We start from the raw sequence: 23,237 nt of genomic DNA, 5'->3' as shown, positions 1-23,237 counted from the left end.
TTTTGCAGATGACTTGAGTACTAAATTTCCAAAAATTCAAAATAAATGCTTGTGTCAGGCTCAAGAGCGGTGGTGCCTTTCAAAGCTATCCTGATCACGACTCCAGTCCCCCCCCTTAGAGGACACATCCTAGGGCGGCTCTCCCGCCCCAGCAGCTTGTACCCCATTCACTTCTGCAAAGAGATACGTTCGGTGCCAGCGTGTCCAAGACACATCGGCGGGAAATACGATTCATCGCGTCCGAGTTAAACACCTCCAAGGGGAAGGCGCAGGGGAGGCGGGAGCCTGTGGGCCTGGGCCTGGCCCTTCCCCCCGGGAGGCGACCGCGTCAGTCCTCAGCCTCACACCCCGGGGAGCGGGCCCTCGCCGCCCGTGCTCCTGTCATCCGGCCTCCCAGGGCGGCGCCGTCGGGGAAAGGCCGGGAGACCTCTCCTGCCCGGAGGGCCCGGTGTGCCCACCTCGACGGCCTCGACGGCCGTCCCCACCTGTGCGTCCTTCCGGGCCCTGCCCGCTGCCCCTGCCCGCCTGCAGCCTCTCCCGCCGGTTCTCCCGGGATGTTGTTCTCTCCTCTTCCGCGGCATTTACCACAGGCCTGGTCTGTGGGAGTGGAGGGGGCCTGGCTTCCGCTCCTCGGTCCCCGGGTCCCCAGGGAGGGCTCCGTGTGGGCCGGGCCCCAGGCCAGGGCCGGCTCCCGACCCCCTTACCCTCCCTGAGGCGCGGGAGCCACGTGGCTCTGCTTCTGCGCCCGGCAGTGCTCCTCGCGGCCTTCCGGGCCCCGCCCCTCGCCGCCTTCCTGTCGCCGCCCCTCCCCGCCTTCCTGTCACCGCCCCTCGCGGCCTTCCGGGCGCCGCCCCTCGCCGCCTTCCTGTCGCTGCCCCTCGCGGCCTTCCTGTCACTCCCCTCGCGGCCTTCCTGTCGCCGCCCTCGCGGCCTTCCTGTCGCCGCCCTCGCGGCCTTCCTGTCGGTGTCCCTCGCGGCCTTCCGGGCTCCGCCCCTCGCGGCCTTCCTGTCACTGCCCCTCGCTGCCTTCCTGTCACTCCCCTCGCGGCCTTCCTGTCGCCGCCCTCGCGGCCTTCCTGTCACCGCCCCTCGCGGCCTTCCTGTCGCTGTCCCTCGCGGCCTTCCGGGCTCCGCCCCTCGCGGCCTTCCTGTCGCTGCCCCTCGCGGCCTTCCTGTCGCTGCCCCTCGCGGCCTTCCTGTCGCTGTCCCTCGCGGCCTTCCGGGCTCCGCCCCTCGCGGCCTTCCGGGCTCCGCCCCTCGCGGCCTTCCTGTCGCCGCCCCTCGCGGCCTTCCGGGCGCCGCCCCTCGCGGCCTTCCTGTCACTGCCCCTCGCGGCCTTCCTGTCACTCCCCTCGCGGCCTTCCTGTCACTGCCCCTCACCGCCTTCCTGTCACCGCCCCTCGCCGCCTTCCTGTCACTCCCCTCGCGGCCTTCCTGTCGCCGCCCCTCGCGGCCTTCCTGTCACCGCCCCTCGCGGCCTTCCTGTCACCGCCCCTCGCGGCCTTCCTGTCACCGCCCCTCGCGGCCTTCCGGGCGCCGCCCCTCGCGGCCTTCCTGTCACTGCCCCTCGCGGCCTTCCTGTCACCGCCCCTCGCGGCCTTCCTGTCACCGCCCCTCACCGCCTTCCTGTCACCGCCCCTCGCGGCCTTCCTGTCACCGCCCCTCGCGGCCTTCCTGTCGCCGCCCCTCGAGGCCTTCCGGGCGCCGCCGGCCAAGCTCCACAGGCGCAGCGGGAACACGCTCCTCCCGGGAAGGGCCGTCGGGAGGGCGACAGGAGCGGGGCCTTGGGTCGCAGGAAAGCCCGGTCCCCACAGGCCGGCGAGGCGCCAGGGGCCAGCCTCAGCCCGGGCGTTCGTGTCCCGCTTCCTCATAAAGGCAGCGGAGGGATCCGAGCTTCTGCAGAGGCCGGGGCCGGGGGCCAGGGGTCTCGGGCCTGGGACGGCGTCCCCTGCGGCCGTCCTTGTCCGTCAGCCTCAGGGGCTCCGGTCCCTGGGACCACGGCGGCCCGCCCCGCACGGTGGTTGAGGTGCAGGGGCTGCGGCGCGCTGCCGGCTGGGCGGGGGGGGGGGGGGGAGGCCAGAGGAGGGGGGCCCGGGCCGCTCCCCAGGCTGAGGCCGGCGAGCAGCGGTAGCTCCCCGCGTCCGGGAGGGAATGGAGAAAGCCGCGGAGCCTGGGGGAGGAGAGGCGGGCGGGGCGCTGCAGCTGGGGGGACCCCCGGCAGCTGGGTGGGCAGCCCAAGGGGTGCTCCGGCCTGCGGGTTCCCCTCCCGCGCGCCCGCTGTCGGAGGGGGAGGACGGAGAACCTTCCCTGCCTCCCGCCGGCCGCGTACCTGCCAGGAGACCCACCGGCCAAGAGGCGCAGCGGGCCCGGCCCAGGAGACGTTGGTGGGTCACGGGCTGTCAGGCCACCCCCCTGCTCGCGCCTCTTTATGGGGATCAGTCCCGAAAGGGGTGCGCGGTGACTGTGATGACCGGCATCATTATTCTTGATCATTCGCTCCTCTCCACCCGAGAAGGCTCCATGTGCCTTGCACGGCCTGGTGACCCGCGCCTCCCATGGGTGGCAGTCCCTCCCTGCCCACCGACTTCAGGCTTGGCCGGACGCAGTGGAATGTGAGGGGTGCTTGTACCCCACCCCGTCCCACCCGCCCTCGGGGAGCAGATCGATGGGGCCCATCATGTGGTTTGCAGCTCCCGAGTTCAAGCCCGAGAACTAGGGAACTACATGGGTGGAAGGCGCCACAGGGCCAGAGCTGAGCTACAGCCGGCACAGGAGAGCTCCAAGAAACCTCTGGCCTGGTTCTTTCCTCTACAGAACCTAATGAGAGTTGCTATAATGACCCTTTCCTTTGTAGACCCTCTTTGTTTTGTATTGCTCTGGCTTTTTTAGGTCTGGTGTCCACAATAAAGGATAATTGTTTCCATCCATGACTATTTGCTTCCAAACTATAGCAGACTCTGTATGTGACACCGCCCCCCCCCAAAAAAACCCCACAGTATAAGAAGAGGGAGGGGGAAAAAAAGGGATGCTTGGGTGGCTCAGTGGTTGAGGGTCTGCCTTTGGCTCAGGGCGTGATCCTGGGATTGAGCCCCACATTGGGCTCCCTGCATGGAGCCTGCTTCTCCATCTGCCTGTGTCTCTGCCTCTCTCTGTGTGTCTCTCCTGAATAAATAAATAAAATCTTAAAAAAAAAAGAGAGAGAGAGAGAAACTGACATATTGAGAAGGAAAAAGAGACTGAGTGTATCTCAGGTCTTTGGGAGACCTGGCACCCTTGAGCATAAAAGAACAATGGCCAGAACTCTCAAGAGAGCATCCACGGCCCCTATCAACACTAGGATGGGCTCCTAGCACCCCTAGGCACAAAGCACCAGCTTTTACCTTAAATAAGTGGTTTTAATACTTAGTTTCATTCCAGATTCAAATGGGTAGCTTATAAATCCAGACTTCTAGGCCCTGACTTGAAATTCTGCTTCAGGAAGTCTAGGATGCAGGTTCTGGAGACTTTATTTTCTAAGTATTCCCGGAGGGATGGTGAGACACCACGTTGGGAAGTCTTGCAGGGTGTGAGGGTACCAGAGAAATGCAGACTTTGTCAGTGTTCTGGTCAGAAGGCTGGTGGTGTTGGATGCTGGCTTCTCTGGGCCAGCTGAGAGCCTGGGCGGCCACTGGAGAGCTCTGGGAATTTGAGGAAGACTCAGCCCCCAGTGGTCCTTCTTGGTGGGGGGCAGCAATGGTACAACTGAGTAGACCTGTTCTTCTTGCCCACCCACCCCCCAGCTTCTCCCCTGCAAGCTTCTCAGGTGGGCTGAGTCCTCTACCAGTGAGAGACAGGAATGGCATCATTCCTGACACCGAGTTAGGAAACCAGGAAGCCAAGGTGTCTTCTGCTGAAGTTGTCTTCTGCCGTGTAGAGGTTGACACCTGCTCTGTTGGCTCACTGCCTACTTAGGGGGGCATCTCTGCCCTCCCGTGCTCCTTGGGCACTGCCACTGAAGTCTCCCAGGAGTTGGACCCGACCTCAATGAACAAAGGAAGGTAACAATGCATAGGAAGGCAACCAGCCACTAGAGAGAAATAGAGTTGCTAAGAGAGACAGAAGACAATTTGCATATCACCATCATCACCAACCCATCTAAGGATTACTGCAGGAAAATGGAACCAAAAATTTTTCTTAAAAATAAAATCAGTAGATAAACTGAAGAAGATAGATCCTATTTAGATCCAAAGTAGTGAGTTGAAAAATCAAGTGAAGAAATTCATCAAAGCACAAAGAAAATAGAAACATTTGGAAATCTAGAAATTTGGGGAAAAAAGGCAAAATACTTAGAGGATAGATCCAATACAAAAATGAGCAAACAGGAGGAATTCCAGGAGAGGAAAAAGCAACTTACTGAAGAGAGGAAATAAACAACTAATATAGGCCATTTGCCTAAATTGATGAAAAATGGAAGTCTATAGAAACAATGAAAAATGCCTCACATCCAGGCATAGTCTGATACAGTGCTGAAAGCTAAGGTAGAAGGGAAACGAAGTCTACAAGCTGCTAAACATTATCAATGAGTAATTTTAAAAGGAAAAGAAGTCACACTGGTGTTTGATTTCTCGATGCAACATCGAAAGCAAAAGACAACGTTTATGAACATCTGAGACAAAAGTGCTGCAGCTGGATTCCTAAGCCCGGCAAATACGGGCTTCACTTGCTAGTGTGGAGGAAGGACATTCGTGGCTAGGTGAGGATTCAGAGCTTGTCACCAAATGAGCGGAGACTCCTCAGAGATTCTGAGAGGGTGGCAGATAAAGAGGACAGGATAAAGGTGGCGAGCGAGGAGACTGACAATACGGAGAGCTAAATCTAAGTGCAAATAGTAAGGGGCGCTTGGGTAGCTCAGCTGGTCAAGTGTCTGCCTTCGGCTCAGGTCATGATCCCAGGGTCCCGGGATCAAGCCCTGTATGCTGAGCAGGGAGTCTGGCTCTCCGTCTGTCGCTCCCCCTGCTTGTGCGCTCTCTCTCTGTCAAACAAACAAACAAATAAATAAATAAATCGATCTTTTTTAAAAAAATGGAAATGCTAAGAGATTAACTGGAATTATCTACTACTGGTGTCAAATAAGGACAACTGAAATAAGAGAGATAGTGACTGCCGGGGGGATCTCATAACCGTCTACAAGAAAAAGTATAAAACTTTGACAGTAAGATGGAGGTTTCGGGGATAGAGGTGAGTGGGGTAAACCCAGGGAAGGGAAGGAAAACATTTCATGATCGCAGCTGGTTAGAGGTGGGAGTAGGAATGTTCTAAAGGCTTACTGGGGTGATGGTGAAAGAAGCAGTGGGGAAGAATTCTCACCAGTGGAGGAGGACGAGGAGATTGAGAAGCTGGAGCAGCACCAGAGACTTTATCAGGGTCTTGCTTCACTGCTCCTGAAATAGTACTGCGTGTTCCCTCAGTTGTGTTCTGTTTTGACTATTTGACTCCCATTTCTAAACTTCTCCACTCTGGGAACTAAATCGGCTCTGACCTTGTTGAGGGCTCTGCTTTGCAATCATTCCCTTTGGGCACTGAGCTCCTGGGAGCCAGGCCTCCAGCCCTCCCTTCATCTAAGTGCCCACACTTCCCTCCTAGGTAGGCTAAGGGTAGCACTGGGAATTTTCTAGGATTGTCCAGGCCCAACGGTGACAGCACCCGTTGGTGTCAGAGCCAGGAGCAGGATCTCATGATCCTACCAGACCCTGCTGCCCCTACCGAGTCCCCCTGCCGAACTGAGGCAGAATTTACCAACTTTCAGGGCGCTCTGCTCAACCTCTCCCTTAAACAAGACTCTAAAGAGTCACAGTCTGTAACTTTGAGTTTGTGGCATTTTAGACGATGCATTTTAACATAATGATCATATTTATACTTCTGTACCAAGAAAATTCTAGGGCGCCTGGGTGGCTCAGCCAGTTAAATGTCTGCATTCGGCTCAGCTCAGGTCATGATCCCAGGGTCCTGGGATTGAGTCCTGAGTCGGGTTCCCTGCTCAGTGGGGAGTCTGGTTCTCCCTCTGTCCTTTCCCCCTGCTTGTGATCTCTCTCTCTCTGTGTCTCTATCTGTCAAATAAATAAAAAAAGTCTTTGAAACAAAAAGAAAACCAAAGACAGAAAATTCTAGCACAAGGAAGCATTTTAATTAAATCTAATAAATGATAAAAAATATGATTTATTCAAGAGAGAATATTCTTAAAATTGTAATTACCACGGGGAGGAAATAGTTTTCCTTTATGATAACAATTGGATTAAATGGAAGTTTTATTTATTTATTTATTTTTTTTATTGGTGTTCAATTTACTAACATACAGAATAACCCCCAGTGCCCGTCACCCATTCACTCCCACCCCCCGCCCTCCTCCCCTTCCAACACCCCTAGTTCGTTTCCCAGAGTTAGCAGTCTTTACGTTCTGTCTCCCTTTCTGATATTTAAATGGAAGTTTTAGATTGTGTCCAGGGATGCCTGGGTGGCTCAGTGGTTGAGCATCTGCCTTAAGCTCAGGGCATGATTCCAGGGTACCAGGATCAAGTCCCACATTGGGCTGCCGGCAAGGAGCCTGCTTCCCCCTCTGCCTATGTCTCTGCCTCTCTCTGTGTGTCTCTCACGAATAGGTAAATAAAAAAAAAAAAAAAGTTTGGATTGAGTCCATTTTATGGACCCATATAGAAGAAAAGCATGCTAACCCATGTAAGAAAGAGAGTAGACAAGACTGTAAATGCATATTCTGAAAATAGATCATATTTCTCATCATTCCAGTTACTTTTATAAAGACACACCAACACCAGTTGAATAAAGCCTCTTTTTTGTCTTACCTATTCATGCCTTATTAAATACCAAGATCATGCAGTGCCCTCTTCCCTGTAGCAACAGCATACGGGTAATTCTTGGAAAAGTCATGAACCACTGGGTGAATGAAAAAAAGCTTCTTGTTCTCGCCTAGTGTTGCTGGTTATAAACTATGGGCATGAGACAGCAGTTATTTTTTTTTTATTCTTTTAAAGGTCACAAAGGATAAATGATTACAATAACATTTCACCCACTGACTCTAGGTTTTTACTAGTAAATCCTGATATTGATTTCAAAAGCTGCTTTTTTTCAAATATTTCTGATCGGATCATAAATCCTCTGAATTCAAATTTTTTTCTGAATGAAAGATCTATGAAGAGAGATAATGGATTTCATGGGCTGTCAAAGCACAAAATGTTCCATTGCATAGTTTGTCATTGAATATGATATAAAACACCTGAAGGTAGATTATTTATATTGATAAAATTATTCTTTGGCATTGGAAACTGTTTTCTGGGGAATAAAAATAAAATATCAAAATAGCTTTTTGCCTGAACTAGGAATGTTCTGCTTCTGAATCAAGTGGTGAAAAATAATGTGGATAAATGCCAAAAGCTATTTTCTTTGAGTCAAATGCAGAGTATGCCATTGCCAGGATAGGCCAGAGTGGACTACTTTCCCACATATATTTCCAAATATTTTGGCAACCATCTAACATTATTTTTGCTGGAAATATAGGAGTTCATCTTTTTAATTTCCCTTTTTGTTTTGTTTTGTTGGGTTTTGGTGGTTGTTCTTTTTTATACTTCCTTCTCAGAGGTCAGAAACATTAGATTCATAGTTAAGACAATTTCAGTATGTCAGAATTCTTCTTCTTTTTCTGGGTAGTGTTTGTGGGATTAAGAAGCTAGTTTGCTTTGTTATTTTCCATGGCTACAGACAGTGGTCCTTCCCCTAACCATCTTTCTTATCAATAAATGTGTCATGAAGGGGCTCATTAAAGGAATGTGGCCAGGTAAAGCAAATCCAATGATTATAGCTCCCTAAAGAACCAGGAGTTGATGTGCCACAGAGATGGGTCTGGAAAGCCATTTTCCCATAATAAAGACATCAAAGAATGCTCACTAGACAAAATAAAAGTTGGCATATGTTCATGTAACTTTATCTAAATAAATATAAATCTATGCATGTCTACTAATCTGCTATTTTAAGCCCCATAAATCGTTTTGCAAATAAGGACTGCAGTTATAGGATGCCAAATTGTCTTCTAAAAGTTGAAAAATGCTATAAAAATATTTATATTCAGAGACTGAAGTCTCAGTATACTGACACTGTTCACATATAAGGTTATAAACATGTATCATTTTCTCCTCCATATTGTCATTTCCCATAACTTATGGAAAAAGGTATACCATACATTTAAGACAAGGGCTTACTGCAAAAAGAATTATAGACCACAGTTTCTTTCTTTCTTCCTTTTTTTTTTTTTCTTTAATGGACAGTAGTTTCAATCCTAGCTTCAATGCTGACTTGAGCAAGTTATTTTATGTCCCTGAGCTATAACTCTACATCAGGTCAAGAGAGCCCAAATCACTAATCTCACGGAGTTATACTGATGCTTAAATTAAGATAACGCATGTATGGTGCCTGGCACATAGTAGGTGCTCAATAAATGATAGCTGCTAGACTAATAATTGTCATTGCTATTATTTTCATTACTCCTAATTTGAATAAATTCTATGGCTCTTGGCTATTTGGCATAGAATATGGTCACCGTTTTACTGTGACTTAGAAATTGCTGATTGTTATGCATTCCCAACTACAAATGGAAAAATGATGAGCTGGTTGGGAAAAGGAATAGGTCAGATAATTCTGAGAATGTCCTGACGAGAAGGGAAGATGCAGGCTCAGAGAGCTCCCTTCTCTGATCCTGAAAACTGGAGTTTAGGTTTCATTTACAACAGTACATAATCTCAGCTGCACATAAGAAACCTTGCCACCTCTGCCCAGTAAAATACAAATCACTGACTACCCATTTTTATTTTAGGCAGTTAGATAGTTAGTACATCGTTAATTCCTGCACATTCTCAAGCTCAATATCATTGTCAGTTTCATTTTATTTCCACCTCCTTTCCAAGATCCCTGGTTGGAGGTAAAGACCTGCTCTCTGAGCATCTCTGGGTATTCTAAGGCAAAATGAATCTTTAGGAGCTCCCCTTCTTTGAGGCAATTTACAACTCAAAACAGCAACGCGTTGTCTTTTCAGGGTAGAATACAATAAAAATGGAGCAGCTTTGAAATATACGTTACTGTAATTAAAGTGACTTGATCTTTGGAAATTTCTGAGACAAGTCTTTATTGCAACTATTATTGAATGATGAGCGTGATCATTAAAGGCTCAACCTCAGAATAATATCAATGCCAGGATCTGGATATCCTTGGCATTTCAGATCACAGAATGTGGCTGCTGGCAGATGCCTCTGCCCATTTTCTTCTTAGTTCTCTCTGTACCTTTCTTTTCTTTGAGGACATGTGGACCCAGGCCGGGATATGCTCCGACTGGTATTGTGTGTTACATAAGCCATTGGCAGGTGGGCTTTGAAAAAGGTGTGGTCACAAGTGCCTGGGCAAAGTTGAGGCACAATGCCCACAAGGGCTTAAGGTCTCAGAAATGGTGCAGTGAAGTCACCATTTTAGCTTTATTTAAACGAGTATTTACCAGAACACTTTTGGTGGATGTGTGGTCAATTATTCTGCGGAAGGATGGTCTAATGAGACAGCAGTTTGGAAAATATTAGCTGGTGCTGTGCTTTTCATTCCTCACTTGTGATAGACTCATCTGAGAGCTTTAAAAACAATATACCAATGCCAGCCCTCTGCCCACTTCTTTTCAATCGGTCTGGTGTGATACTTGGGTAGTGGTGCTGTTTTTAAAGGCTCTCTTCCCTGGATAAGTCTAATGTCAGTCAGGGCTCAGAACCTCTGACATAGGCCTGCCACTTACGCTCCCTAACGATCCCCTCTCTAGTGCACAGAGTCAGAGTGAGTGAGAGAAAACAATCTCTCCAGAGCTCTAATGTGTCAGAGAAAGGCGTTTTCTCTGGGGTCAGATCTGGATCACTAATTGATCTTGAAGTCTTAGCTGACATGTTGATCTGCCGGTGTCACTGGTCCACTCCCTATCACACTTTCTTCTCTTTCATAATTGCCACGTTCAGTGGGAAGGAACAGGCTGCCTGTTTTACCCAGAACCTTCCCTGAAAGCCTATATCTGCTATATCACGACTTCAGGTAAGTGAAGAATTTCTCTTCCTCACGAAAAATAGTGAGAACCTCTGTTGTAGGTAAACCTTCCAAGACTTTCTCTATGACTTATGGTAGCCTGTCTCGCACTTGAGCTAGTAGGTAATAAAAATCCCTGAAATATCCATCATTAGTGCAGTTCACTGGGGAAATGAGAGTCAGGGCAATAGCCTGGTACCTGGAGCCTTGGAAAGCCTGGTCTCACGTAAATTTCTACCTCAAATTTTCACCTTGTCTCTGAGGTTTTCTAAAGTCTTACTGGAATAGAAAATGCATGTCGCCTCCTCCTTAAATAAGGAACCAACATTTGCTGATTATAACGTCTAGAGAAAAAAGCTGGATAATTTTATGGATGCCTTTTATAATCTTCTAAACAAATGTGATTCTTCAGCCTTTTCATTTAAAGTTATAGGAGAAAGAGAAAAGACATTTAATATTTATTGAGCATCTGCAACGTGCAGATAAATACAGTTCTTTCCATATTGTCATCACATGTCATCTTCACACTACCCCTTAGGGTGGTTCCTATTATCCTGCTTTTCTGACTGTGAAAAGGGAGGTTCAAAGGGCCTAACTCCCTTGTGGGCACTGCCTACAGTCCTGCTGGAAATGTGAGGCAGAGCTGGGCCTTGAACCCAGGTTTTGTGATGGTGATGGTGGCAAAACTGGGCCCAGACCAATGTTTCCCCACGTCCACAGAGCCCACCACAGGGAACGGGCTGGGACTCTAGTCTGAGCTTGATGACCTGTTTAGTGCACAGAAAGTTCTAGGATTTTCTTTTCTTTTTTTTCCCTGCATCTTGATTCTTTGTTTATTGTGTGTCATCTCCAAAATGGCATCTTACTCTCGTAAGCCTTTTGTCCTCAATGTTCTGCTCTGTGCTTTGAAACAGAAGAAGTGGTGATGCTGTCCAGGAAGGCAGCATGGTCTGCTCCAGGGGTTCATATTTCTGCACTTAAGAAACACATAGGTGTGCAGGCAGACTTGAATAATGGTAAGAACAGGGGCTTTGGATTAGACTCAGGTTCAATTCTTATTCTTGTGACTTAAGCTAATTCTGTGAATTTAGGAGAGTCACGTTACCTCTTAGCCTTCAGTCTCTTCATCTATAAAATGAGGTAATAATAACATCTATCTCCTAGGCTTGAGACGGAACAAGATTACAACTCAGGTGTCCTGCGTTTAGTTTCCATGAGATGCATAAATCCAGACACTTAAAAGAAAATCGAAGTGTTTTACAACTTTCTGAGTCTTGTCATTTGTGAAACTCAGGTGGATTCACAAGTTTTGTGTCATTTATTGACTCATCAATTTCGTCATCAATGTATTGATATACAGGTGCTCAGAAATATTTCTTGAGCACCTGCCATATACCAGGCATTGCATTAGGCACTGAAGATAAAGCAATTTTCAAGTAGCTTAGAGTCTAGCTAAAGCAAATTGGCCTGCATCCTTTTTTATACCCATTAGAGATACACAGAAATGATAATTCACATACTAATTTATTAATATGAGTCTACAGAATTAACATGCATGTAATAGTATTGGATCTACAGTTAATACGTTGCCCGCTGTTAATTATAATTACTAGTAATCATGGCTAATTTCCAATCTAACTCTCTGGAAAAGCAGACAGCACCTTCCTTCCATTTTGCTGCATTAGGCTGGTAAGAACAGGAGCTCAGGTGAAACTGCAGGAAAGAGTTTACGCTGAGTGAGCTCGTACCGCAAATTGCCTGCTCTGCATTAGACCAGTGATGAGACATGGATGTGCTCCTGGCATCAAATCCTTGAGTTTAACTGTTTTTAGTTATACAGCTTGAAGTGATGGGGCTGGATTCTCAGCAATGACTGGGTGCTGTTGTCAGTTTAAGTTTTGTTTTTTTCCTTGTCTGGTTTACGGAGCATTCCCTAATTGTTTTGATTTCACATATACACCCAGTCGGTATTAATTTTCTTCTCTATAGTAAAAAGAGTTAAATTCAGAAAGAGGAAGCCTTGTTTTCCTTTATAGACAGACTGCAGGGGAAACAGCTGAAGGAGAAGTCAGAGGACATGGCGAGTTAGCCCATCATTCAAGGCCCAGGCCACCCTGACTAGCTCTGTGGCTCTCTCTTGGGTTTTCTTGGGGAGTAGGGCAGGGAACAGCCTGCAGAGTTAGGTAGAACTTTTTAAGGGCAGGATAATTCACAAGATTAGATATTGATAAAGTAACTTAAGGGATTGATTTGCATTTAGAATACCCACTATAGATGGCATCCTACCTCTAGTGGAGGAAGGCTTAATTGTTTCCACACCAAAAAGCTCTAATTTATTTCTAACTGGGGTTCCAAATTCAGCAACACTCCCTTTAATCAGGCAGAGAAGACTGGGAGCCAGGACTGATCTTTTCTGCATCCTGTGACACTGCAGATGTCATACCTGCCCTGTTACAGTGCTATTCGTTAATGTTTGATTTTTTTTTAATCTGGGGGGGGGGAGGGGATTGAAACCATCATGATGAAAACATCATGCCCTACACAATCCTTCTAGAATATCACATTGGCCACCAAGAGGCTCCTGTGTTCAAACATCTGCTCCCCCCAACACCCCTTCCAGTGCCTTCTTGATCTTCACAGCTCAAGTCCATCTGGATTGTCCTCCTTTCTAGCTGACAGCAAGAGAGCCAATGAAATACCTTTTCCTGTTGCTGGGTGACTACGGATATTTAGAAAATATGTCCCATAAATGCAGCAGCTTAAAAGCTTGCCATTGGCTGGCTGGGGGTCCTGTGCAATGCTGACGCATTAGGCTGGCAGAAGAATGACAGGTGGGAATAGCTATGCAAATATATTACTGGCCTGATGTTCCACTGGAGAGGAAAACTATTTCAAGGCTGAGTGACAACTATAACATACCCCATTAGAAGAAAAATAAATCTCCCTGAGTCTACATTTAGGCATCTGAAGAAGGGTTACGGGAATACTGCAGAAAAAAAGGGAAAGAAAAAACACAAAACAACTCAAGGTTGTTTTACCCTCAAATATCCTGCTTTTCACGGTGGGATGAGCAGTTCTACGTGTCTTAGGAATACAGATGGATTTCTCCATACTTTTTATAGTTATGTGTTGATACATTTTAAAGTCTGAACTCCTTTATCCAGGGAAATAATTGGAAACAATGTCAAGGAAGCCTTTCACGTTTTTCTTTGTCTCTTTGTCTCTAGTGTCCTCTCCTTCACCTTCCTCCCCTGACCTTTAGGTCCGAAACTTCAGCAGCCGCAGGATGTAGTCAGTGTCAGCACAGTTCTGACTGCATTTTATCTCCCCTCTGTCCACTTAAAATATTTGCATCCTGGTGGGAGGATAAGCAAAGTCTTGTCTAAAGGGCTTTGGGATTCTCTCTGCAGCCAGAGAGAGCTGTTGGATACAAGTAACTGCTTTTGCGAACACGGGGTTAACTGTTCGTACACAAATCTGCCAAAGAGCCTCTAGGAAAGAATGTCCTTCTACTAATTGAATTCTAATGAGGATGGAAGTAGATTAGGAATTGAGCTTCTACTGTGAGTTTCAAACATCAGATGGGGGGCTGTTTTGGCTTCCTCCATCTGCTCAGTTCTCGAGTAAGTCCTATGTTGTTCACAAAGAAATGACTACCCGAGAAGAAAGCTGTGGGTTACTGGTTGATCCAGCGGAAAGGGGCTTTTCCTGGTTCAGCATCAGTGCCTCTGGGACTCGAGAGCAAGACAAAGAGGCTGCTGGGATATGATCAGATGAGACAACTGTAAATGAGGAATTCCTGGGCCGATTTAATTAGCATATTCCTGGAAGTTATATTTATTTGCCTTATAAAATTTGGGGTGAGTCTGAGAGCCAAATCAGGGTGACCCTCAGTGGGATTAGTGGTGGAAATAGAAATGCTTTAAGGATATAATAAAGCATTCTTTTCAATAATGCAATGTAGACAAAGTCACTGAGGAAAACCCTATGGCTGACAGGTCACCGGGGGTGCCACCCAGTGTCTACAATTAGGAATTATGAAGGGAGCAATTGTGAGCATTTCACCTGTGCTCCAGGAAGTGTGCTTTCTGTAAGAGAGGCCATAGTAGGTTGGATAGGTGCCAAAGTCACAAAGTCCTGTGCCTGTACACCTCACCTGTGAAGGACAGCCATGTTACTATCTGCCTGGTATCCCTCTCCTTCCTTCCTTCCTTTTAAATATTTTATTTATTTATTTATGAGAGAGAGAATAAATATTTATGAGAATAAATATTTATGAGAATAAAATAAAATAAAGATTTTATTTATTTATTTATGAGAGAAAAAATAAATAAATATTTATTTATTTATTTATTTATTATGCTGAGTGTGGAGCCCGACTTGGGGCTCAATCTCATGACTCTGAGATCATGACCTGAGCTGGAATCAAGAATCAGATGCTTAACCGACTGAGCCACCCAGGGGTGGCTCCCTCTCCTTTCAAGGAAACCATGTGTCCCACTCCAACCATCTTTTTGGTTGGAAAAACCATGTTTTTCCACCTTGGAGCTAACATATTCTTCTACGACAATGTCCCTGTCACAGTTGGTTGGTCCAGGGATGGGCCCCCTGGGACCAAATGGAAAACTTCCCTGAGATTCTTCAAACTGGAACTTGGAAACAGTCCTTTCTGGAGGGGTGGGCTGAAAGATGAGGAATTTAGGCCTTGACACAGGCCATATTTGCCCCTTAGTAAGGAAAGCCAGGCTGCAGTGAGCATATCCAGGGCTCAAAGCTGCACTGAGGTGGCTCTGCACATTTGGCTCAAGGGGCCGGTTGGGTGCTTGTGGCAGCCAGCTGTGGGAGAGGCCAGGCGGATCTGCCTGTAGCAGTTGGCTTTGCAGGAGCACATTCTGTGGGGGCATGTTATCCTTTTGGTACAGTACACGGTGTACTCCTATTTGTAACCCTTCTCAGGAGGAATGTTGAGCTTACATATCTCATACAGAGGGAGGGGATTTTTACCTCTGGGACCCTGCAACCACTCCATCCTGCCTTCTCATAAGTGAATCACCCCACAATGGGAGAAAGAGCCCATGTGGAGACAGACACGGTGATCACAGCCAATGAAGACAGGGACATTCCTAGCAACACAATACTTGGACCGTTGGTTTTTAAGGGGGGGAGTTATAAAAAATAATCAGCCTTTGCTCTCACACAAGACTCCTCAGAGAACCAGAAGAAAGTTGTTTTCAAAGAGATCACTGATGGTTTGAAAGATATTTTAGGCAGAAGAATAAGTTTCTCCGTGGTTTTAAAGGGAGGATAAGTTTAAAAAAGTTTAAGTAAATAAAGGAAAATGGATGGTTTCATTAAAAAAAAAAAAAAAAAGAGGGTGAGTCTTGATTTTTCATATTAGAGCAATGTAGTCACAGAAAGCCTCTCTCCCTCTTCTCTTTCTTTTCTGAATTCTAGGGCTTTCCTGCTGGTCGTGAGGGGAAGAGAACTAAGTGTCCTTCTTTAAAATCCAGCTTCAGTGTTTCACGGAGTTGTTTGACAAATTTAAGCCCAGTGGTGAGGATGGCCACCTGTTCCTGCAAAAACCACCACAGAGCTTGGTTTTCACAGGACTCCCTCCTGTTTTTGGAAAGGCCCAAGATGAATTATAATATATGTTAGGAAAATGAACCTAGTACGGAGGAATGGGATCATTCAGCATGAGAACTGTTTGCGATTTACCCTTGGAGGGGAAAAAGTTGCTTTTGGATCCCACAACCTGTCCCTTGAAGTTGATATTCTAGGATGCTGAAGTCTGAGAAACACATCTGGATCATGAATAGGCCTGGATTGCCTTCCTACTATGTAAACTTAAAAACAAACAAACAAACATGCCCTTAGCAGAGTCTGTTGAAATCTAAACTCCTTCATCTATTAAGGAACTAAGCCTTAGATTTCAGAAGGGTTCATTAATCAGACCATAAGGACAGGGCCAAACCAGGACCAGAAGGACCTAAAACAAAAAGGGTTCCATGTCTATATCAAAAGGGAACCTTATAAATTCAGCATGTTTATCTATATCTCGATTTCTTAATCCGTAATACAGGTAAGGCGCTGAAAAGAGAATTGGCACCTAGTAAAATTTTCACTAAATGTTTGTTATTTTTCAGGTGACCGTCACACTGAGTGAACGGAGCACATATCGGGTAGGAGAGTCCCCAAAAAGGACCTCAGTGGCAAGAAGTAGTGCCTTCAAATTGGCAGTGTGTGATCTCCATCAGGTGCCTAATCTGTAAATGGGATAAAGCCACTGATGCCTCCTTGAAAGGCTTCTGTTAACATCTGATGAAGTAAGAGCTGTGACAGCAGGTCCAGTCAGAAGGAATGCTGTAGTTATAACACCACTACTCCTAGCGAGTAGCAATATTTAAAAGTATATAATGATTGATATCATGTTAACCGACAGTAAGCCCAGAAAATGTATTTTAAAGTCCATCCACCTGTGGATGCTTAACAGCAGGATGGCATTTAAACCGTTTCATCGCTGGATAGGTTGAAAAAAGGCTGCTCTTCTTTTCAAAGTCCTCCCAGGCCTTCTCACACTTTCCCCTTTCACGGGTGTGTCGGTTTGATTACAGAAGTACTCTAGAGGTACCTGTAGGCCCCGCTCCAGGCCAGCCTCTTGGGCCAACTGTGAGGCCAGCTGCACAGCCCCCAGCCTGGGGCTGTGGGGTAAAATCTATTTGGAGCTTGGATCCCTTCTACAATGGGGTCTTATAGGAAAGATTCTAGAGTTTCCTGTTACAGTGTGATTGTAACAGATTTTCAATTTTTATTGAAATTCTTACTTGTTCATACCTTAATTCCTTTTAGTCTCAACCACATGTTGGAGGCCCTAGCTGAAAATATCGGCCTGTACTACTTGACAGTCTTAGAACAGTCTCTGTGGCTATTACTGTTCATAAAGCTGAGTTTAATTTCTAAGTTTTATGTATATTCATGGCACATCCAAAGACAGCGAAATCCTGCCCAGAGATTGTGTCATTGACATAGATGTTCTGGCTAAGGCGTTGTCTTTGTAAATGCCGTGAATTGCTTCCAGGGAGAGAAAAAGCACCCGAAACAGAGTTCCTGTTCCACCAACATGCATCACCAGCATTCCTAGGAAAGGGAAGAAGAGTGCTCAATGGCTCCACCAGCTCTGGTAATGAAAGGAATGCATTGGAAGGGATAGAGCACAGCTACACCGACGGTTGGTTTCAAGTCCTGTTACATGTCTACTGCAGAATATGCAACAATAAAAATAATTAATGGAGCATCGGACCTCTGGATTCCTACCATACCACCTCACCATCAACTCCCAGCACCTCCACGGTGCCTCCCGTGTACGCACTGGCTGGCTCACTGGGATACAGCCAGCAAGAGGGCTTTACCCAGCCTTTGTTGGTGAGGCTGAACCAGAGGGGAGATTTCCCAAGTCCTTGCACCTCGTGCCTCAGCAGATGAATCAGTTGCTGTGTCACTAACATATTCCAGGTCATGTGCACACACAAACATTATGGTATCTTGAAATTACTTTTAAATTACTGTCTTTCGGGTTTTAACCATCTTCCTAGAAATGTGGCTCAGCAAATCCTTGCGTGGAGCAAGGATGGCACCCAGTGGCCAAAGTGTTTCATCTCAGATCCTGTTTTTCTCACAGATTTTTCCATTGCATGTCTCTTGGGAGACAATGAATTGCCATCCCTTTCTAACGCCAGAGTTGAAACACTAAATCACTTGACTACCCTTTTAAGATAAAGTGTGTACACACACACACACACACACGCACACATGCACCCATCCCACACAAATTCTCACATACAAATTGAGGCTATATACAGAGGTTAATTCAGAATGATAACTTTCAAAAATCCTTAAAAATTTACCGTAGAGTCTTATGTTAGAGCTGTCATATTTCAGATAGACAGATTACTGTCCAGGATGTCTCCAATACCATGCATCACTACAGGAAACGTTACACAAATGGAAACCCAGTTTCACATTCTTCACTTCGTACTTCCCCCAAATAGTCTCTAGTTTGTGCGTTCTCATGCCTTACACATAAGACTTTATCTCCTGACAAGTGCTTTATCCTCAAACTGATGTTCACAATCTCATACCCTAGTTATCTTTCTTACAAGGTACCTGGCAGGCCTGGAGAGCACAGAATAATAAAGTAGGACTGCTCTCTTTCCTTTGAGCTTTCCAGATGTCGAGAGATTTCTATACAGCTAGATAGCCAATCAGACTGTAAGGAAGACAAGCAAGATGTCAGAATAATGGATCATATACCCATTTGCTCAGAATGATGCAATATCTTCATAATGTTTGCCATTTCCAATTTCCTTAGGTTTCTAAGCAGTCTGAAAGCCCAGGGCAAAAAGTCACACAGATGGCACAGCCACAACACAAAAAAGAAGTTTCTAATAAAATTGCATCATATATCGATTGCCTAATTGATTACCACGAAAAGCCTCTTTTTAAGTATCTATATTAAGTTCAGCCCCAAATTCTGTTTTACTCAGGCATCATCACCATTCACACTTATTTAGCCCCCAAACTGTCAAAACGCCACAGAGGTTTCAAGAATAACAGTGAACTCAAAAGAAATGATGTTAGGATAAAATTCCATGATATTGCTTACATTTCCCTATTCAGTACTTGAAGGGAAGCCTTGTTTTCAAGGTCAAAACAGAACACTGGAGAGGAAAAAGCCAAGCATGTGCCAAGCCAAGCATGTGCATTTTTCTTGTTGGCTCTTTCGTTCTTGGTCACTTTGTATGTATGTAAATGGGAGAGCTATCATGACCCTGCCCTCACCAAGATGTTGTGAGGTTCAAGTAAGACAATGAGTAGGAAAACGTTTTTATACACTGCTAAGTTGTATTATTTAAGGCGTTATGATTATTTAAAGATTTCTAGGTAGCCTTAGTGTATACTTTTTATACTGATGAGGTTAAAATTCTTGTCCTACCTAAAATAATCACTTATCTTTCTCACGAGTGTTACTGTATAATGTTACCCTTCAAATATGATATAGCCACAGTGGGCTTTAGAAATCACTTATAATATGTAATTACATCAAGCTGAGCCAAGTCTTCCACCAAATGTCCAAATTTTTAAAGAGAGCTTAAATTTGAAGCTCTGGGTATTTAGAAATTAGAAGAACCCCAAGATGTTTTGTCAACTTTATGTTGCTTTGCGTTTTATTTTCCCCTTCCCTCCTGGAGATACATTTTATAGGCTCATAAAATTATAGCATTTTATTAGCTGAAAATGGCTTTGTTGTGCAGATGAGGAAACCTGAGGCCTAGAAATTTTAAATGAACCCAGTGGTCTGGTGGCTGTTTTGTCTATTTACATGCATGCTCTATCGTCTTCTATGTCTGGGGCCTTACAAAGATCGCTTTAAAAAGGGACAGAGGGATCCCTGGGTGGCGCAGCAGTTTAGCGCCTGCCTTTGGCCCAGGGCGCGATCCTGGAGACCTGGGATCGAGTCCCACGTTGGGCTCCCGGTGCATGGAGCCTGCTTCTCCCTCTGCCTGTGTCTCTGCCTCTCTCTCTCTCTCTCTGTGTGTGACTATCATAAATAAATAAAAATTAAAAAAAAAAATAAAAAAATCCTCGGGGGATCCCTCAGGGGTTCAGTGCCTGCCTTTGGCCCAGGGAGTGATCCTGGAGTCCCGGGATCAAGTCCCAAGTCGGGCTCCCTGTATGGAGCCTGCTTCTCCCTCTGCCTGTGTCTCTGCCTCTGTGTGTGTGTGTGTGTGTCTCTCATGAATAAATAAATAAAATCTTAAAAAAAAAAAAAGGGACAGCTCTGGCAACTGAGACATTCTCTCCTAACTTGGTGTTTCATATTGGGCCTTGAGATCAATTCAGTCATGATTTATGCACATTTTAAAGATTTTTGGATGGATCCATTGTCAATTGTGAGAAACCATGCAGAACTACCCAAAGCAGCACATAATTTTAAATAGGTACAAGGTACAGAATTCAGGACCATACAAATAAAAAGAATTAGAAAGTCATCCTGAGATTCAAGGAAGTAATAATTTTAACTGATTTAGTCATCAGGATGGTGGTAGCAGGATAGATACAGAGTGAAGAATCTTACCTAATACAGGCATGCCTCATTTTATGGCACTTTGCTATATTGTGATTTGCAGATATTTTGGATTAAACAAATTGAAGGGTTGTGGCAGCTCTGTGTTGAGTGAGTATATCAGTGCCATTTTTCCAAAAGCATTTGCTCATTTCGTGTCTCTGTGTCACATTCTAATAATTGTCAAGATATTATAAAATTTTACATTATTATTATATTTTATATATGTTATTATATATCTGTGATGAGTGACTAGGACTTGCTCAAAGCTCAGATGATGGTTACCCTTTTTTAGCAATAAAATGTTTGTTAATTAAGATATGTACATTATTTTTTTAGACATCATACTATTGCACACTTAATAGACTATAGTGTAAACATGACTTTTATATACATTGGGAAGCCAAAAATTCATTTGACTCACTTTATGTTGGTATTTGCTTTGTTGCACTACTCTGGAAACAAACCCTCAACATCTCCAAAGTGTACTTGTATTACAGAAATTGCCAAATCAACTAAGAATTAATGACAAGAGGCCTTTGCCCACAGTAGGGAAGGGTAGATATTGTCATTACTGAACACTCCAAAGAAAATACCCTAAACAAAGAAAATGAATCCCTTTATTGTCATATAGTTCAGACTTCTTAGGAAACTAGCAACCAAGAACTTAAGTATTGAGATAAAATTTGCAGACTCTCTTATTGTCATAGATACTTGCTTCAAAATTCTACTCACATGTTGTAAGCACCTCTGCCATCAAAACTGCAAACAGTTCAATGCATTTTGTAGAAATTTCATCAGCCCCCAGGTGCAAGACATGACTTTAGGAAATCCAAGGGTTACAAAAAATGAGTAAGACAAGGATTCGCTCCTAAAGATGCTCCTGGTTCAATCTGGTGAATGGACAGGTGCACAAAGATTTATATTATAAGGTGGAAACTGATAAATATAATGAAAAAATGGCAAACGAGCAGATCATTTTTGCCTGAATTATGGTGAGAATGACTTGATGGAGGGTACAACTGACACCATGCTACATCAGTTTAAGGTGTTCAACACAGTGACTCAACTTCTCTATACATTATGCTACGCTTCCATCTGTCACCATATGCTGTTACAGTATCATTGACTATATTCCCTATGCTGTACCTTTTATTTCCATGACTCATTCATTCTATAACTGGAAGCCTGTATCTCCCACTTCCCTTCACTCATTTTAAATTTTTTTTTAATCTTATTTATTTATGATAGTCACACACAGAGAGAGAGAGAGGCAGAGACACAGGCAGAGGGAGAAGCAGGCTCCATGCACCGGGAGCCTGACGTGGGATTCGATCCTGGGTCTCCAGGATCACGCCCTGGGCCAAAGGCAGGCGCCAAACCGCTGCGCCACCCAGGGATCCCCGCCTTCACTCATTTTAATGTCCAACTGAAGAATTTGAAATGATGGAATCTAGAGGCTTATGGAAGATGTTGAGCTTTGTGAAAAGGAACCTGGCACCAACAGAGGAGTACTGTTGATCTAGCCACTATGCACAGGATGAATTTGGGAGCAGGTCTTATGTTGGGCATAAGAGCTTACTTAAAAAAAAAAAAAAGTCAGAGAGAAAGGGAACCAGGGAGACCAGCTAGGAGAGCATGCATAACAAATGTCTGCATGAGAAAGAATGAGGATCTGAGCTGGTGGTGGTGACTATGAGGATGGTGGGAGCATGGGAGACATTCTGAAATCATGATGGAGAGAAGAGCACATGGGAGTGAGCAGGTGTGAGGACGCAAAGGTGACCGGATAATTATATCCAAAGTGTGGCTCTGGAGAGGAAGGTGAGGGAAGCGTAACAGTCAGGAGTTTCTAGTTCCTATGTATACCGAAGGAGATACGGAGAGAAAACCAACTATTATGACTGCTAAACCAAACCGGTATCACCGAAGTGAGGGTGCATCAGTTCTTTATTTCCCAATTCCTTACCTGTAGTCATAGACGGCTCTAACTAGAGAAAGACCAGAAAGAAGGAGACTGATACAGTCTCAGATGCCCTCGTGTTCTGGAAAGGTCTGACCACTTTGGCCTCTATAGTTCCCTTCACCATTCAAGAGTCAGCGCTCTAACTGGGCCACATGATTGTCCTCCACTCCTGTCTTCCCTGGACCTTTAGGACTCATCACTGCCCTAAAACCAAAAATGAACTGCCTTTTATTTCATTCTGCCAGGGTCAGACTCCCTGGGCCTTCACGTGTGCCACTCAAGGAGTGCAGTAGACCAGCTGTGTTAATGTGTGGAAGCAAGAAGGTGGGAGAATGCCTTCCAGGTGCATCCTTCCTCCCAGGGAGTGTCAACAGTCATCGTGATCTTTTGGAACAGTGTCCCTGTTTTGTTTCCAAATGAAAACAAGTGGCAAATGATGGCTGTTTAAGCTGACTGGAGAGGAGGCCAGGGTCACCACAGGGTGTATCTTGGCCAGGTGAGTTCTTGAGGAGCCCTCAACTCATAGCCACCAAGTTCAGCAGTAGGAAAGGCCAGGATGGACTTCAGCCCCGGTTCCCCTCACACCACTTTCCTCCCCAGTGTGTTCAACACTCAAGAGTGACAAAATGTAACCATCTTTTTTCTGACCTAACATTTCATTGAGACATAATTCATAAAGAGGAACCTGCAAGAACATGAGGACATTTGGACACAAAGTACTCCACGTGTTTATGGATGTGTCCTAAGTGGCTCAGCTGGCTGCCACAGGAGGAAGACATGCCCTTTCAGATGCTGATTCTGCTGTTTTCCCTGCAGCCAGTTTCCTGCTGAAGCTTCAATAACTCCCTGATGATTAAAAAAAAAAAAAACCTCAGAAATTAAACTTGGCATAGATACTATTTAAAGGAAAAACAAAGCCCTCAAATCAAGAGATGGGGACAAGAGAGGAAACAGAATAGGTTAGGTGTAAGATGATCCCCAAATTCCATTTATACCACTGCGAGGTCATCTTTGAAACAACCGTAGAAAGAAGCAGAGGTGAACTGGAAAGTGGTT

General features: G+C 45.5%; 1 protein-coding gene across 8 annotated transcripts in view; it reads right to left on the bottom strand.

Annotated features, from left to right (window-relative positions):
* Nucleotides 1–23,237, bottom strand: part of PDE11A (phosphodiesterase 11A) — a 405,439-nt gene that overhangs the window by 107,304 nt on the left and 274,898 nt on the right. The gene's annotated exons all lie outside the window — the stretch shown is intronic.

Source organism: Canis lupus, chromosome 34, assembly GCF_048164855.1.
Source record: "Canis lupus baileyi chromosome 34, mCanLup2.hap1, whole genome shotgun sequence".
Classification (NCBI taxonomy): Eukaryota; Metazoa; Chordata; class Mammalia; order Carnivora; family Canidae; genus Canis; species Canis lupus.
Note: the sequence above shows the minus strand (reverse complement) of the source record. Positions and strands in the feature narration are given on the sequence as shown.